Source organism: Grampus griseus, assembly GCF_964374135.1.
Source record: "Grampus griseus genome assembly, chromosome: 6".
Lineage (NCBI taxonomy): Eukaryota > Metazoa > Chordata > Mammalia > Artiodactyla > Delphinidae > Grampus > Grampus griseus.
This window is the reverse complement of record NC_139000.1, coordinates 45527503-45547846: the sequence shown is the minus strand read 5'-3', so window position 1 is coordinate 45547846 and position 20344 is coordinate 45527503.

Genomic DNA, 20344 nt, shown 5'->3' with positions numbered 1-20344 from the left:
ATATAATGAAATAATTATACAACTCACCATAATGCAGAATCAGTGGGAGCCCTGAGTTTGTTTTCCTGCAACTAGATGGTCACATCTGGGGATGACTGGAGACAGTGACACCCAAAGTGTGTTCCTTACGTCCAGTCTACTCCATAAGATGCAGCTTAACTGTCACTAGCCACTCACTGATACGGTTTTGATATGAGTCTGCAAGCAATTGATTTATTATGGTCTCTGTGCAGTCAAAACTCTGTGCTAATGATAATCTGTATTTGCAGCCACTCCCCAGCACTAGCATCACTGCCTCAGCTCCACCTCAGATCATCAGGCATTAGATTCTCATAAGGAGCGCGCAACCTAGATCTCTCACATGAGCAGTTCACAGTAGCATTCATACTATGAGAATCTAATGCCGCCACTGATCTGACAGGAGGTGGAGCTCAGGGAGTAATGCGAGCGATGGGGAGCGGCTGTAAATACAGATGAAGCTTCGCTTGCTCACCCGCCACTCACCTCCTGCTATGCGGCCTGGTTACCGGTCTGTGGCCTGGGGGTTGGGGACCCCTGCTATAGAACATTTGAAATAATTTGTGGCATTAAGTGAATTTTCCTTGAATAATGGTAGTATTGGGTTGAAACGGATAATATTATTCTGATTGGATAATTATATTAGGGACAGAATTCTCAATCTTTGTTAGTCATGGTATCTTATTTTACATATCACTTTAAGCAAGGGAGAATGTAAATCAAGGTGATGGGATCAAAGTAAAGACAAAATACAAACCAAAGTAGAAGATAGCAAGAAAACACTAATTTTTAACAGCGATATCCTGGGTAACCCTAGAACATTAAGCAAAATTTAATAATAGGTAAAGGAAGAGAAATAAACAAAACTATGGAAGGATCATGTTGTTCCATATGCATTAAATTCAATCCCAAGAAAGAGACCAACCTTTTTTTTTATAGCTTCTTTTCCCTATTTAGAAAAAATTCAAAATTCTTTAAAATTAAATATATATATATGTGTATATATATATATATATATAAATTATGGTAGAAAAGAGGCCAATTAAGTTCTTCCTGTCTAGAAATTCAAGTACTACATGAAGGTATACAGAACTGTGTGCACATAAAGGTTTAGTTAATGCAAAAATAAGAAGAGAACACCAGGAGTTGTTGCTGACCTAGGCAATGTTGCACAGCAATTTTCATCAACTTCTTTGGTGTTACTGGTTGTTGAGCGTTTTATAGCGTAAATTTGTCACAAAAGCTGATTTAATATACTGATTGACAGCAAACAAGAAATTGAAGTGAGACGATACCATTCCCTTCTCAACTAGGGATTGAAAGCTCTCATGGAAGGTAACATAATTCTGCGGATCACATGTCTCTGAAAATACAGAAAATACTTAGATGTTCAAACTTTAAGCCTTTTTTGCTAACGTCCCTCACTAGGCCATACAATAAGACTCAGATGTACCCAAGATTTTCTCATGGGTTTTTCTCAGGTGACTTAAATAGATAAATGTATTTGCACATAGTTACATAAAGTTAGCTTTAACTTACAATAACTGGTCCCTATTCTGAGGTAATTTTCAAGTTTATATGTTGTTATTATATTATATACCTTAAGCTAAATTTTATTCATTTTTATTTTGTTCTTATAAAGTCATACCTAAGACTAAGGGGCTTGCCTTAAAATATACTCGTCAAAAAATCTGGAAAAAATGGTTGGTGTGACAATAAAGACTGGTAATACCCCATAATTTAAACTGGCGTGTATACAAAGCTTAAGACTTATTTTTCCTAAAGATTTTCTTTTTAATTATTGTACTATCTAAATTATATGTGAAGGGCACTAGGAGCCAGATTTCATACTAAACCAAAGGCACAGTCCCCAGCCCTTTCCGATTTTAAATAGCCCATTTATCTAGATTTAGAAGATCTGGAAGAAACATTTTTCCACACTCCTGCCTTGTCCCATGAAATAGGAACCTTTGTCAACACTTCCATCCTGTCAGTGAGGTACTGGGGAGGAAAATTCCACCATTTTCTCCTTTCTTACTCTCTCCTCCCCACGGGAAGAAGAGTGACTTTACTAATTGGTGTACTGGGGTAAAAGTTACAGCTCACAGATGACCCACATTCTCAGTCTCAGCTTTCTTTCTCTTTTCTCACTCCCTCTGTCATTGGTTTTTCCACCAGTGATGTGCATTCTCTCCCACCATTCCTGCTGTCATGAATGAAGCCCACATTAATCCAAATAAGGTCAAGACTCTCTCAGCCCTAGCTTCCCGTATGCTGGGGTATATTAAAGGTCATTATTCTCCATGTGGTTGCAAAGGTAGCTTACTATTCAAAACATCTAACACTCCTAACAAACAGGCCCCAAGGACTAGTTGGGAAAGCAGGATGAATTAGGAAGTCTCATTTTGCTCTCAAAGTTCACATTTTTCTACTATTAACAATTTTAAGAGAGGTATTATATTTTAATTCTCATCTAATTTTTTGCAATTGTTCTCAATTTGATTAGAGCTCAGAAGGCAAGAGTGGGGATAAATATTAGAATCTCACCAATCCCTAACAATAAGGAAAAAAAAATTAATAAATCAGCATTGACAAAGGTCCTTTGCAAACTCAGAAAGGAAAAAAAATAAGACCTTCTTATATACTAAAAATATGTTTGAACTGCAAGCCCGTGTAAGTAAAAAAATAGGCAAATACCTCTACTCAATTTTAATTTTCAGAATACACTGATAAAATTACAGTTGTGTATGTTTCAAAGAATCATTGAGTGGCATAACTGTCTCTTATTTGAATTAGTACAGACATATCAAGATAACCCCTTTGCAGATTCGTTATAGGCAAATATTCCTTGGTATAAAAGTACAATTATTTTTTTCCCTTTGTGGGGAATCGAAGATGCTGCATATGGCACTTTGAGGGTTAAAACTACAGTGCTCATTTTGCTGTGCAAGCTGAAAGAGCCTTTTGTAGACCCTCTGCCCATAGGCCAGTACTTGATAAGAAACCTTGTGCTTTAGGGAGTTTTAAACGTCTCCGGTAACTTTCTGCAATTATCCCTTGTTGAATTAGCAGAATCAATAGGGCACCCAAAGAGGCCCTTGTGAATTTCTGCTTATTACCTTGGGGGTGTTCTTAGTTTCTTAAACCTTCCAGGGTTGTTAATTCTGCAGTTTTAAAGTTAAAATGGCTGTTGTATGTAATGCAGTGTTGTACAAAGTTTTTGAGGTCTCTGATGACTAACTTTCCACAATGTCCTTTGTTTTGTTAACCAGACCACTGGGGCTATCCCACACCCTCCCTATATTTGATATGCTTTCCCTGTAGGCTCAAAGGTAGACATTTAAGACATCCTTAAATGTTTCAATTACATACAAGACCCACTTTAGCTCTGAGATTGCAGACCATCAGCCTTTCCACGAGTTGACATACCTAGAGACCAATCAGGAAGACACAGGAGATGATAGTTGTGGGTCTGCTAATTCAGCAAGAAACAACTGTACAAAACTGGTAGATATTCTCTTTATACTCTGGTCACCTCCTTTTACTGCCTTGAATTATACCTTTCCACTTACCTAAACATTCTTGGTTTAGTGTCCTATGTCAGTTTTCCAAGCATTTAGTAAACCAGGTCTGATTCACAAAAAGATTATACTACTCTGTCAGAAATTTTCTGAAAATTCATTTTAAATGCCCATCCTATTGATTCTGTAGTTCTTTACGACTTTCCAGAGAAGTATAAAAAACTCTGTTAATTGCGAAGTGTTAAGTCAGTCCTAAAGCAGAGAATGATGGGAGAATGCATTAATAGCATACATTTCTTCCTAATTTATTTTATTTACTCTGATTCTAAGAAGCTGCACCTGTGAGTCAGAAGGGATGAAGGGGAAAATTGTTACTCTCAGATTTTGCTTTTATAAATAATTTTCTACCGAGAAAACAGGATCAAGGGAGAGCATCCTCCATGACACTTCATACTCGTATCTTATACCAGAAAAATATATTTGAATGATTAGTTGCTAATGAAAATATATTAAGAGGGGGAAAATTCTCCATTTAGCTCTCTGCACCCATGGCAGCCCAGCATTTTTTCCAAAAATTCTTTCCAAACCTCAAGAAAACAAAAGGAATATTAAGTCATTATTCACATAATTTCAGTTTAATTTGCATATTAGAGATAAAAATCGGAAATAGAACAGTTGTGTTTTATGTTCTGCATACCCCTTGAGACTTCTGGGACTCGTTGAATCAATGTGTAAAGTATGTACATGCATTCAAGGTGAAACTTAGAGTAGAATTTTGCTATACTGAGTGCTTATGGATGTTTGATAAAAATTTGCAGCTATGGAATTTTCTTTTCTTAATAATACCTCTGACTGATTTTGTGTGTGTTAATGCTTGGTCAGAAATACAATCATTTTATAATAATTCTAATTATGTTGAAATTTCCATTATTGAATTATGAGGGGAAAAATCAAGATTTTTGGAGCAGATATGGTTTTTAATGTAACTGTAGGTCTTCTAGGATCATTTTCAGTTTTCATTTCGGAAAATGAATGAGTCACTAGAACCAAATCACCATTTGCAGAATTTTACAATGTGCAAAATCCCATGTACCACATTAGTTTCTATGGAATATCTCAAACGTATCCTGGGACCACTCTAATAATAACATATATGCCAATTACAAGCAAATCCACCCTGCCATCACAGCAATCTTTCTTACACTTGTTAGCACTTTTTTTTATTACTTTTATTGTAATTTTTTTATTACTCTGTATTGTAATTTGTATTGTATTTTTACATAACTGTCTCAATTAGGCTCAGAGATCAGATGTAAAAAGATTTAGCACATCACAGGGATTCAAGTGTTTCTTTGGTTAATGAATAAATGGAATATCAAAGGTATGCATCATTTTAATTGAAATAAAATTTGTATTTATTGCATGTGGTATTGATTTCCACATTGTATTTGTATGATATTGAAATACAATTTGTATTTCCTCCACTAGTGACTTGTGGAAGTAAGGAAGGCATACATATTCTCAGAGATGATAAGATTACTTGGCAAAATGCTTTGCCACTGATGTTGCACCCAATACTTGACTCTTCATTCTTCCCCTACTTCATCTGCCTAATTCTTATTCTCTTCATTCTAATCACACATTTGTTCTTTGCCCTAGAACTTGCTCCCACAATTCTAGAGTGGTCTTAGCCATTTTCTGGTTCATAATTTTCACAAGTAACAACTTGATGATTACGCTTAAAAAATTCCATGAGCTGCTTCCAATACCTTTTTAAAAAAATTCTTCCTAACTTCTCTTATTTGAATTTTAATATATACCATACAAAGGTTTTTGTTTTAGCTCTTAGACCTCACCATTTTTAGTTAATGTATTAGTATTCTCTAAGTATCCATTCCTTCCATTAATCTCTAAATACCTCTTGGCAAACTCATGGAAAAATCACTATATGTTTATATAGAACAGTACAACTTTGCTGTCTAAATGATATATCAGTGATTATGAAAATCATTAATGCCTTAAGAACAGAAAAAATAAGACATGCATTTCCAAGGACTAGTTTACATACTGGTAGAGTAATAGTTGGTCCTCTATGAACATTTTTCTGTCCTCTCAAATTTTAGGAATTTGGTAAATTCTATTTTCTGTTTTAGACATTAAAGTATGTACACAGCGACTTTCAGCAACTATTTTCTGATCGTTATTAAGACTTTAAAAAAAACCAAGAATTTATTTCAAATTCCATTATCTAGTCCATCACATATATTAAGATTTGCATAAGATTCTCTCTGTGCAATCACAACACATTCACACTCTGACATAAAGCTTTACAATTCATTTGAGTAACCTGGCTCTGTATTAATAACAGCTGTTCAATTGATTTTGGAAATACATTATAAGTTAGCTTAATTGAAATAATTTTTTCTATTCAATAGTTAGTAAAAGTCTAAATATTTGTACTGGTAGGATATATCTGTACATCCATATTTATTTCAGTTTTGTTCCTGATTAAACTATACAAATATAATAGCAAGTCTAAAAGTCCTGTAGTCTAAAAGTCTACAGGACTTTTGCTATAAATGGAATGAGGGCTGCATTCTCATACACCTTACAATTAAGATTCCAACCTATGGAGAAAAGAATCATGTATACACACGCGTGCGTGCACACACACCTCCTCATCCCACCTCCCACATCATTTATTTATAATATAATTTATAATTCTTTAAAATGAAGATCTATAAATACGAAAACAAAAATGGTTTGGGATTTGAGAATTGTTTTTTTAATTTAACTTTCTCTACTGGTACTTTTTTCTCTGGGAAATCCATATTGCAAACAATTTCAAAAAAAGATATGCCAAGAAGATGACAAGAATGTTAGAGTTCTCCCCTGCATGAGATTATTTAACCTAAGCCACCTCAACTGTGAAAACTGTGGATGCAACTTTGAGAAAACATTTTGAATGTGACAGCAAAATTACTTTGTGATGTTTATACATTTTTCATAATGTTGTTCCCAGTAGAACTGATTTCTATATTTCTTACAGCAATGGTATGAAGAATCAGCCTTTTAAAAGGATCAGAACTTGCTGACGCTGCTATTGGAGGGCGTTGTTAGCTAAGAGACAATGCTGTGGTTAAATGAAGCATAGTAATAACTTTGAGGAATTAGGAGGTATCAAGAAAGGAAGTTGTATGGCTCTATATGTTCACGTTTGTGTTAGTGAAAAGGAGAGAAAAGAGAAAGAGGAAAACACTGAGGTAGACAGAAATGAAATAAGACAGTCAGAGCAGAGGACTTAAACAATGTGCCACTGAGTTCGATAAATCCATACTTATTTTTTACATCCTGCAAGGTCATAGATGACGCTGACATTGGTCTCCTAGCAACCCACTCTACTAACCTACTTTTGTCCCAATCACTGGAGAATGGGTTTGGTGCTTTGAGCTGTGTTTCAACATGAAGAAGAAAGAATCAAAGTGATGCTGGGTAACTACTGACGGGTGAAATAAAAAATGTGCGCACACACACAGACATATACACACATTTCTAGTCTCTTTTCTATCTAAGTCTACAAAGTTCAGAGTGGTCTTTCTACAAATTTCCTGTAATTGAAAATAAACGTCCGGTTGTCACAGAATCATTGCTTTTAGAAAACTCCGAAAGGCCAATTTTGATGTAACACACATAATAACTTTAATACATTTATGTGTGAGATGTATGAAGTAATAAAATATACATCAACATAACTAGTACCGGGATCTAATTGGAAAAATGAACTAAGCAAAAATAAACTTAATTCTAATATAGATGTTATAACTTTTAAGTTTGATGCTGTAAAATTAAAATTTTTTATAAATTGTAAACTGCCAATTTATCACATTTTGTCATTCAAGTTCAGAGCCAATGTTTTCAAAATTGGTTTCTGTGACTCTAAATTTTACAGACTATGTTTTCTCTTGAGTTATATTTTTTCTTCCTTTTTTGAGTTATATTTTTATATGATCTTTTGATTCTCTGATTTCAAGTTTTTACATTACCTTCCTACCTGTACAGTTATATTGTTATCCTTCTTAATTTTCTTGGAGGGCTTCTTAGTCTTTGTTTTCATAGCTCAATAAAAGATGATGGATATATTTTATTCTATTTTGAAATATGTTACACTATTTGAAATCATTTATTTTGTCAGATAATGGAAACATTTTATCCTATTTTGTCCATTTGATTTCTCAAAAGGGCAAATAACTGATTAGAATTTCTTAGTGAGAGCTGATCTAGCTCAACATGAACTTCAACTCAGAAATCTCCAAAAACATTAAAGCACAGACTATTTGCACACTGAGGGACAGCTCATTCATGTTTGTTTTGTTTAATGTGATTTTTGCCTTTAGTATTACAGTTGCATGATGCAGATTCTAGACCTCCCACTCTTTTCATCCCCTTATATCCTCAACTCCTAAAAAATGCACTCAAGAAGACTTCCCATAGTTTCTCATGGTCTTTCTTAAAACACAAGTCTCAGAACTGAATGAAATATTCCAAAAGTGGTCTTGTCAATGTGTACAACTGCATACCTATTTTATCTTTGTGTAATGCATGCCCTGCTTTTAAAAAGGCACTCCCCATTGCCTTTATTTTCTTTTAGAAAGCATCACGCACTATGAAAATGAAATGGTTTTTTTTCCAGAACTGCTGTTAATCTGTCACCCCAAATGTATATTTATACAAAGATTGAGCATATATTTTGAGTCTATAAGGGAAAACTCATAACCCTTTCTGTTAAATGGATTCTGTATATCTTGGATAACAGTTTCAATCTGGTAAGATACGGTTTTGAACACTGATTTAGTCATGTAAACAATATCTCCAGTTTTTTTTTCTTTTGTCTCATGAAAATGCTATGTGTGCCATTAAATACTCTTTCATAGGATTGATAACATCTGTTAACAAAACCTAAATAGGTGCAACTGCTTGCTGAGTAAAGTAAGGAGGTAGACATAAAAACACATTACTTTGAAATAATAATTCAAAAATTTAATAACTCAGGTGCAACATTTGCAAAATTTTACATGAGTTTTAATACCTTTCCTATGTAAATAGCAAGTGCAAAGAATTAAAAAATGACACTCCACTAAAAAAATAGGCAAAGGACATAAGTATGCAATTTGAAATGAAAATAAAAAATAAAAAATACTTAATCTATTAATCAAAGAAATTCAAATTAAAAAAAAATTGAGGTATAAGTTGTCTAATACAACTTTAGCAAAAAGTAAAAGTAGCCCAAAGTTATCAAAGGACAGAAAATCAGAAACTGTTATTTAATATCGGTGCTAAAAATAAACCATTGGGATAAGCAAGTTAACAGTATTTATTAAGGTTTTAAATGTGCATATATTTTTAGTTTAGTTTTAGTTTTAAACATGCATATACTTTTGAACAGCAATCCTACATCTGTTAATTCATCCTAAAAAAGACTGAATAGTGCTTCCCTGGTGGCACAGTGGTTGAGAGTCTGCTTGCCGATGCAGGGGACACGGGTTCGTGCCCCGGTCCGGGAAGATCCCACATGCTGCAGAGCGGCTGGGCCTGTGAGCCATGGTTGCTGAGCCTGTGCGTCTGGAGCCTGTGCTCCACAACGGGAGAGGCCACAACAGTGAGGGGCCCGTGTACCGCAAAAAAAAAAAAAAAAAAAAAGACTGAATGAATTTAGTTAAAATAATTTTAATATAATCTTTTATATGTAAAACAAACCATGAAAACAATATTCACCTTGAACAATATTCACCTTGAACAATATTTACCATTTTAACTTTATTCAAAAAAATAAAGCTTTTACTATGAATGATATGGTTTGTTTAAACAAATGGAAAAAAACAAACCAAAGACAGGTGAATTTGGTCTTAATTACTCTAAATAAACTGATGGTTGCATCCAGTGACTATCACTTCCCCCCTTCACCCCCCAAAATTGTTCAAAATCATCTGTTTGTGCCATGCACAAAAGTCAAAGTTACCAATTGTGGGTTACCAGAATCAAATTTGCTATTTCTTTAAAAACAAATGTGTTAGCCCATATCCAACTGTCTAGCAAATTTCTCATTCTTTGTTTTATCTGACCCACCACAAAAAGTGCTTTTGCAATCATATTATAATTGTCTTAATAACTTCCTACACAGCCTAGTATTGTGGACAGACATGGATTTTCAATTCTATACAAGCTACTTTTGTGTGACCATGAGCATTTAATTTTATCTGTCTAGCATTAGTTTTTTCAATTATAAATCCAGAAAATAATACCTATCTCATAGGGTTCTTAGGTTAGGGAGAATTTATGTAAATTGCTAAGGATATTTCCTGACACAGAGTAGGCACTCAACAAATGGTGATCACTATGAAAATGTTTCCTCCTCTCTTTGGTCCAAGGGTGATGATTAGCCATGTTGGCTTTAATGCTGCAGTTTAAAAGATCATTATCTTCTAAAAAATGCATAGAAGCAAAGTAGAAGTAGTTCTTTCCATCTCTTATGATCATTACAATACCTCTTTGTTAGTAGCTAGATTACATCTGCTGTTTTGGAGATTTATTTTCTTCCTATGCGTAGAACTCTAAAACTGTTATTATTACCTCCATTATTACATTGTTCAACTGATAATGGACTCTTTCTTCTCGAGAATATTTTAACAGCCACTTGCCATTATTTCTAAAGAACCTCAAGTATGTATCTCTCTCCCTTCTATTCTTCTATGCAATGCTATATTCTGAGCTCTTTCAGGAATTACTTTCAAAGTTTCAATGCTTTGTTTTTTTAGAGGTGTTTTCCCTTTAAGATTAAAATTTACTCTTATATTTACATGTTTTAATCTCTCTTGAAAATTAGAGGCTGTGATTATCAACCACACCCACATTTTCTCAGAGCATTTTGACATCAGCTTTCTGCTAATGTAGAGTACATATGTCTAATGAGTATTTCCTTTTATTACTGTGAACTTAGTATGACCAGCCCTTAGAAGAACTGGCCATATGTATCTTTTATGTAAAGAATCTCTACATTGCTATGAGAAGAAGTGGAGGATAGGGAAGGGTGTAGCATCATTTGATCCTGACCTTACAGCTCTCAGAGAATCCTACGAATGCACCTTCTAATGGCAATAGTAGTCAGGATAGCCTGAAAATATACCAAATCATGTGTATTCACTTATTCATGTGGACTCACTTATTCCTCCTTTTAACTGGTTGTTTGTGATATGTTACTTGGTGAGTCAAATGAAGGTGCACATTTACAAAAAGGTATCACAAAATGAGAAGGTCCCTTTTGGTTCATGAATCAAGAGACTGTGACTTTGAACGGACTGATTCTGGAACTGAATCCAAAGAGAAAGTCACCCTCAGATGCCTTATCCCAGAGGAAACAACAGTGAAATTGGAGAGGCTAAGAATGAGCAAGGAATGTAAGTGAGCTTCATTACTTGAAGAGAATTATCATTAAAATATGTGGAATCCAGTTTAGGTCAAGATGGTGAACTAGGAAGACACAGGCCCTCCTTCCCCCACAAAGAAACCAAGTTAACAACAATGTATGTATAGACCAGAATACTTCTGTGAGAACTCTAGAAACCACTCAAGCTATAGCACTCAGACCACTATAAAACCAATATAGGATTCTAGTGACAAAGGTAGGAAAATTTGTGGAGTTTATTGTCCTTGTCCACTGTTCTTCCCTTATGCAGCAAAGCATTAAGCTACTGAGAGGAAATCACCCATACAGGGTTTCTCCCCTAGGATGGAAACAAAAAAGTGGACCATGTGTTCAATGTTCTGGCTTGTCTGGGGGCTGCCTGAGAGATGGATTTCAGTCTCACTTGACACAGAGCACTGACAGGACCATTGCCAGACTTTAAAAGCTGCAGAAAACAGAGGTATGCAGCACATTAGAGCTGAAGTTCTGCAAGCCAATGTCAGAGGGAACAAGAGATCAGAAGAGGTTTGAGAGATCCAAGAACTTACAGGCCAGCTGTAGGTTGAAATGATTAATGAAGGTCTTCCCCTATATGAAGCCAGTATAAGAAGATTAGGAGAGGTGGTTTTTTCCAAATGCTCAAATCCTAGCAAAAAATTATAAGGCATACAAAGAAATAAAGGAACAAGCCTAGGAAAGGAACAAAATAAAACTCCAGAAACTGACTAAAGAAATACAGATCTGATTTTCATTTCCCTGATGATTAGCAATGTTGAGCATCTTTTCATGTGCCTCTTAGTCATCTGTATATCCTCTTTGAAAAACATGTCTATTCAGTTCTTCTGTCCATTTTTTAATCAGGTTCTTTCTTTTTTTTTTTGATGTTGCATCGTATGAGCTAGTTATAATGTTGTATATTAATCCCTTATCAGTCATATCATTTGCAAATATTTTCTCCCATTCAGTAGGTTGTCTTTTCATTTTGTTGATGGTTTCCTTTGCTGTGCAAAAGCGTTTAAGTTTAATTAGTTTCCATTAACCACAATGAGATATCACCTCACACCTGTCAGAATGTCTGTCATCAAAAAGAACACATATAACAAACATTGGCAAGGATGTGAAGAAAAGGGAACACTTGTACACTACTGCTGAGAATATAAATTGGTGCAGCCACTGTGGAAAATAGTATGAAGGTTTCTCAAAAAACTAAAAATAGAATGACCATATGACAAAGCAGTTCTGCTCCTGGGTATATATCAAAAAAACAAAACAACAAAAACACTAATTTTAAAAGATACATGCACCCCGGTGTTCATAGCAGAATTATTTACAATTGCCAAGATATGGAAGCAACCTAAGTATCCATCAACAGATGAACGGATAAAGATTTGGTATATATACACAATGGAATACTACTCAGCCATAAAAAAAGAACAAAATTTTGCCATTTGCATCAACATGGATGGACATTATGCTAAGTGAAATAAGTCAGACAGAGAAAGACAAATACTACATGATATCACTTATATGTGGAATCTAAAAAATATAGCAAACTAGTGAATATAACAAAAAGAAGCAGACTCACAAATATAGAGTACAAACTAGTGGTTACCAGTAAAGAAAGAGAAGTGGGGAGGGGCAATATAAGGGTAGAGGAGTAAGAGGTACAGACTATTAGGTATAAGATAACCTACAAGGATATACTGTGGAACACAGGGAATATAGTCAATATTTTATGACTATAAATGGGGTGTAACCTTTAAAAACTGTGAATCACTATATTGTACACCTGTAACTTATACAATATTGTAGAGCAACCATACTTTGCTGCCTGGCAAAAACTTAAAATAAGTGTAAAAAAGATGCTCAGTGAGCTAAAATAAAACAGATAAACAACTAAACAAAATCAGGAAAATTGTGCATGAACAAAATGAGGATAAAACAAAGTGATAGAAACTGTGGAAAAGAACAAAAATTCTGGATCTCAAAATAAAATAATTGAACTTAAAAATTAATTAGTAGGTTTCAACAGCAGATTTGGTAAGCAGAAGAAAGAACTAGGGAACTTGAAGACAGGTTATTTGAAGTCATCCAGTCAGAGGAGCAAAAAGAAAAAACAATAAGGAAAAGCAAAGAAAAGAGCCTAAGGGACTTATGAGATACTAGCAGATAGATCAAGATATGTATTATGGGAATACCTTAAGGAGAAGAGAAAGAACGAGAAAGAGGCAGAGAGCATATCTGAAAAAACAATGGCTGAAAACATGCCAAGTCTGAAAGCTAAATGGACATACAGATTTAAGAGCAAGAACTCCAACTAGATTAATCCAAAGAGAATCCTATCAAGACATATTATAATCAAACTGTACTTTCAAAGACAAAGAGAGACTCTTGAAAGCAGCAAGATAAAAGTAATTCATCACATACAAGGAAGCTTGTACAGGCCAGAAAGGAGTAGAATGATATATTCAAATTTCTGAAAGAAAAAAAAAAGGCAGCCAAGAATACTGTATCTGGCAAAATTATCCTTCAAAAATGAAGAAGGAATGAAAACTTCTGCAAATAAAGAAAAGCTGAAGTTGTACTTCACCACTAGACCTGCTACACAAGAAATGTTAAAGGAAATTCTTCAAGTTGAAATAAAAGAATAGTAGACAGCAACACAAAGGCATATAAAAATATAAGTTCTCTGGCAAAGATAGATACAGACAAACATAACCTGTGCTATTGAAATTTTGATGTATAGAATATAAATGACAAAAAACTTTTAAAATAACTATACATCTATCTTAATGAATATACAAAGTATACAGTGTAATTTAGGACACAAATAAAATAAAAGAAATGCAGCTATAAACATAGTTTTATACGCAACTGAAGTTAAGTTGTTATCAGTTTAAAACAGAATGCTATAGCTTTAAGATGTTTTATAGAATTGCAATGGTAACCAAAATAAAATATCTATAGACTATACACAAGAGAAAATAATAAGAAAATTAAAATATATCATATAAAAAAATCAATGAAACAGAAAGGAAAGAAGCAAGAGAGAAAAGGAGGAGAAAAGAAGCTATAAGACGTACAGAAAACAATTTACAGAATTACAATAACAATAGTAAGTCCTTCCCAAAGAGTAATTTCGATAAAACTCCCCAATCGAAAGACATATATTGGCTGAATGGATTTTTTTAAAAAAAGATCCAACTATATGCTACCTGTGAGATACTCATATTAGATCTAACGACCCACATAAGCTAAAAGTGAAAGGATGGAAAAAGATATTCCATGCAAAATAGCCAAAAGAGAGCAAGGATGACTCTACTAATATCAGTCAAAATAGATTTTAGTTCAGAAAATATTGTAAGAGACAAGGAAAGACATTATATAATGATAAAAGGATCAATTCACCAGGAAGATAAAATAATTATAAATATTTATGCTCTAAAACTGAAAGCTCCTAAATATACGAAGCAAATTTTTACAGACTTGAGTGGAGAAATAGACAGCAACACAATAAAAGTAAGAAAATTCATTAGCCTACTTTCGATAATGAATAGAACAATCAGAAAGGATATCAATAATGAAATAGAAGACTTCAACAGCACTATGGACCAACCAGAGGTAACAGGCAAATACAGAACACTCCACTCAACAACAGCAGAATATACATTCTTCTTAAGTACACAAAGAACCTTTTCAATGATAGAACACATGTTAGGTCACAAAACAAGTCTTAGCAAATTCAAGAAAACTGAACTTTTATGAAATGTCTTTTCTAATTAAAATAGAATAAAACTAGAAATCAGCAGCACGATGAAAACTGGAAAATCAACAAATATCTCGAATTAAACTACACACTGTTCAACAACCAATGGGCCAAAGAAGTTACCAGGGAAATTAGAAAAAATATCTGAGACAAATGAAAATGAAAACACACATACCAAAACTTAAGGGACACACTAAAGCAGTGATAACAGGGAAGTTTATAGCTGTAAATGCATACATTAAAAAAGAAGAAATATTTCAAACCCAAAACCTAACTTTATGCCTCAAGAAACTAGGAAAAGAACAAACTAGTCCCAAAGCTCACAGAAAGAAGAAATAAAAAAGATTAGAGAAGAGATAAAAGAGCAGAAATGATCAACAAAATTGTCAAACCCTTAGCTAGATTAATCAAGAAAAAAAGAGAGGGCTTCCCTGGTGGCGCAGTGGTTGAGAGTCCGCCTGCCGATGCAGGGGACATGGGTTCATGCCCCGGTCCGGGAAGGTGCCACATGCTGCGGAGCGGCTGGGCCCGTGAGCCATAGCCGCTGAGCCTGCGCGTCTGGAGCCTGCGCGCTGCAACGGGAGAGGCCACACAGTGAGAGGCCCGTGTACCGCAAAAAAAGAAAAAAAGAGAGAAGGGTCAAATTACTAAAATCAGAAATTAAAGATGACATTACAACCAATGCCATAGAAATAAAAAAATTATAAGGGGACACTATGAACAACTGCATGCCAACAACTGGATGATCTAGAAGAAATGGATGAACTCCTAGAAACATACAACCTACAAAGACTGAATCACATGGAAAAAGAAAATATAAATAGACCAATAACTAGTAAGGAGATTGAATCAGTAATCAAAAACCTCCCAATAAAGAATAGCCCAGGAAAGATGGCTTCACTGGAGAATTCTACCAAACATTTAAAGAAGGATTAATATAATTCTTTCTCAAATTTCTTCAAAAAATTCGAGGGAGTATTTCCAACCTCTAGATTCTATGAGACCAGCATTATTCTTTTACCAAAGATGGATAAAGACACTATAAGAAAACTATAGACCAATATCCTTGATGAATTGTGATGCAAAAACCCTAAAAGAAGAAACTAGGGAATTGAATTCAGCAGCACATTATAAGTATTAAACACCATGAAGTGTAATTTAATCCTGGAATGAAAGAATGGTTCCACATATGAAAATCAATTAATGGAATACATCACATTAACAAAAAGAAGGAAAAAACCACATAATCATTTCAACTGGTGCAAAAAAAGCATTTGACAAAATGACATACACTTTCATGATAAACATTTAGTAATCTGGGTATAGTAGGAAACTACTTCAATATAATAAAGGCCATTTATGAAAACCTCACAAGAAACATCCAGCTCAATGGTGATAGAAGGAAAGCTTTTCCTCTAAGACCATGAACGGGGCAAGACTGCCCACTCTCACCAATTCTACTCAACATAGTATTAGCAATCTTAGCCAGGTAAATTAAGCAAGAATAGAAATAAAAAGCAGCCATACTGAAAAGTAAGGTAATTTACAGTTGACATTATCTTTATGTAGAAAACCCTAAACATTCCATCCACACACACACACACCAAAAACAAAAACAAAAAAACCTGTTAGACTGATAACTAAATTCAGTAAAGCTGCAATATAAAAAATTCACACAAAAAAAATCAGTTGTGGTTCTGTACACTAACAGCACATAGTCCAAAAAGGATGTTAAGAAAACAATTCCATTTATATAGCATCAAAAAGAATAAAACATATAGAAATAATCTCAACCAAGGAGGTGAGAGACTTGTACACTGAAAACTATAAAACATTGCTGAAAGAAATTAAAGACACAAGTAGATGGAAAGACATCCAGTGTTCATGTATTAAAAAATATAAGATTGTTATGATGTTCATAGTACCCAAGTGATCTACACATGCCCCACAATTTCTATCAAAATTCCAATAGCCTTTTTTTACAGAATTAAAAAAATCCATCATAAAATTCATATTGAATTTCAAGGGAATCTAAATGCCATAAAATTTTGTTAAAGGACAACAAAGTTGAAGGATTCACATTTCCTGATTTATAAACATACTACAAAGTTACAGTATTCATAGCAGTGTGGTTATGGCATAAAGACAAATAGAGCAATGAAATGGAGAAACCATAAATAAACCCTCATATATATGGTCAAATAATCTTCAACAATGTTGCTGTTAACTAATAAATGCATTACTTTTAGGATATTTATATAGCATTCTGTTGTTATTTTTTATTATAGATACAGCAAATGAGACAAAACGTGAAATTGCTTTGTTAACTACAAAATCTGTAGTGCCACTTTTCATTGGCTCATTAAGAGATTTTCCAACCTGGTTCTTAAAAGAATGGAAAGAAAAATTAACCTCCTTTGCAACTAGAGGTGACTGTGTGATCTAGTTCTGACCAATAAAATGTAAAGCAAGTCTACTTAGAGCTTCTGGAAAAGCTTTTTTTTCTTATATCTCCCCACCACCCCCATCTGCCGGCCAAAGTATCGTGAAAATAAAGCCCTTTCTGCTTCTCTCTTCCTTGTTCTCCGTAGTGTGACAAAATAATGCTTGGAGCTGCTCCAAACAAACTGTGACCATGGGAAAAAGTCCAGGAGAATAAAAGAGGTCCTAACCAAGGACCCAGACTTCACTGAAACACTCCTACTATGATGAGAAGACCTACCTCATGTTTTCTCTTTATGGGAGGAATAGGGATTGGTTAGGACACTATTAGTAAGGTTTTCTATTAATCGCAGTCAAAGCCATTCCTAACAGGTACAACATCTTAATAATGTTGGCACTTAGCCTTCAAAACTTATAATTTATATACTAGCCCTTGGGAATTACTTATACATTGTTTTAAGTTTGTAATCATTACTAATCTGGGTTATTTTCTACTGGCCCAGACAGCAAAATATCTCATCTCTAAGTAAAACTAGGAAGAGATCACATAGTGTTAGAAACAGCATTGCTTTGTAGCCAGACACATTTAGGATATAAACCCAGTCTTCTATTGACTCTGTGATATTCTGCCATATTTCTTAAGCTTTATTTTTCCAGTATGAAATGCAATCAGTATAATATCTATTTCACAGGATACTGGCTACAATTAAATAAGATAGTATTTACAAAACGCATTAAAAAGTAGACAAAACAAAGTAAATGCTCAAAAAGTTAACTGCTTTCTAGCCTAATAATGATCCTTAGGGACTTGGAATCACTATATTAAGGATTCTACTAATACTATTATCTTTTTTGGCACTGTTAGCAAGTTCTTATTGATTCGTAGATCTCAGAATTGAATAATGAAGTTTTGAACATCAAAATTTATTTAGACATTAAAATCTGTGATCCTTTCCTTCCCTGTCTGAAACACAGCTAGTTGGTAAATTATTTGCCCAATATATTATTTATATCTGGTACCAAGAGAAGCAAAATAAGTGTGACATTACCATCACTTGTAGTATGTGGTTGAAATTCCAGTAGTTTTGTTATTAGTATAATATTGGTTTTGAATTAAGTGATTGACAATTATTACTTTCTATATGAGATATATTAGATTTCCTCATATGTCTATAAAATGATAATAACAGTCCTTGGATTGTGTGAAAATTAAATTAGAAGAGCTAAATATTGAACAGAATACTCCTCATGATGCCTAGAATCAGCTAGTTATTGTTAATTTAACTGTAGTTATTAATGTATCTATATCATCTTACATAATAGACTGTAAGGCAGTGTTTCTCAATCCTGGAAATACTAACATTTTGGACTGGATAATTTCTTGTTGGGGAAGAGGGGGTGTACTGTATATTCTAAGATGTTCAGCAACATCCCTGTCCTCCAGCCATGAGATGCCAGTAGCACCTCCCACCTCAGTTGTAACAATGAAAAAAGCCTCCAGACATTGCCAAATGTACCCTTGGGAGCAAAATGCAACCCCCCCACACCGCCCCAGTTAAGAACAACTTCCGTAATGCATCAAAGTGAGAAAAACAATACTTTGGATCTATGAGGCTTACAAGAAAAAATGTTAGTTGAATATATTTGAATATGTGTACAAACAAGCATTTACATCTATATTAATGATTCTACTATTAATGATTCTATTATTTTCTTTTTTGGCACTGTTAGCAAGTTCTTGTTGATTCATAGATCTCAGAATTGAATAACAGTTTTCAACATCGAAATTTAATTAGACATTAAAATTTATACGCACATACAGTAATGCTTAATTGACACTGAAAGCTGAAGACATAATATTTAAGTAGCATAATTAAAATAGAAAAGAACTATTTTAGAGATGATTGTATACCATTCTATAATACTGAGAAAGCAGCCACAGAATGATTTCATGTAAATTTTCTATCTAGTAACTGAATTTTGGTTAGCCAAAAAATTTTAAATATCCTTGTGAGAATACCCATTGTATAATTTGAAAAATTCAATTTACCTTCAATTTAGCCAAGAGGCAAAGACAGAAAATCTCTGATGAAATAAATTATGCAGTTTTATTGAACTGCTGTGTATCCATGTCAAAGAATAAAAGTGCACATTCTAAAATGATAGTGGCTACTATACATATCTGTACTTGAGATAAATGTACAACTGATTTAGGCATGTTTTAATTTGTACATCTAGAATTTTTTAATGTCATCATATAAAGAAGTAATTTATTTTCTATCTGATTTCCCATTTTTATCTACATGGATAAAATGCATCATCTAAAATTCCAGAGGGGAAAAGAAAACTTTTGTTAATTTTTAAAATAATTACATTGATCTTTCTCTGGCCTGACCTCTATTATCATTAAACATTCAGATTATCTCCTTGTCAGAGGAAAAAAAATGTGTGAGAGTGAGTGCGTGTGTGCGTCTCCCCCGCTCTAGGTCCAGCTGGTAATTCACTGGTTCAGAGTCACCAAACCTATTTTATCATCTAAGTACTAAAGATCTCTTTAATATAAAACCTTTCCTTTTAAAAAATATGAACATTCCCATGCAGGGTAAGGAACACAGTCTTTTACACCAAAATATAAATTAAGCCAATCACTTTCTTTTCCTCTAAGGTGGAAGAAAATTGAGAGAGCATAGAGGAAGAGAATATTTTGAGGATTAGGCAAATTGAGGATGGAACACTTGCACAAATCAATAAAATGACAGATTTTTGAGCCCAATGTTATTTGAGGTCCTACAGAAAACAAACAACAATTAACAGGGTGCCACTGTAAATTCTACTAGTTCATGTAATTCCTAATTTAGCTAAAGGAAGAAGAAAACAGCACTAATATTTAATGAATGTCTAGTATGAACATATTATGTGATTTAATACTTCCTGCAATCTAGTGATTGGTACATTTTCTGGATCTCATAGTTGAGGGAACTATGATTTCAACTTGGTCTAATTTTAGCAAGATGATAATCCATGCTATTTACACTCCACCAGGGTAGTTAAGGATCCTGTATAAAAACCTCAACGTATCACTTTTGGGAAGGAAGAAGAATTTTTAAAAGTTATCCACAGACTTTTATTATAGGCATA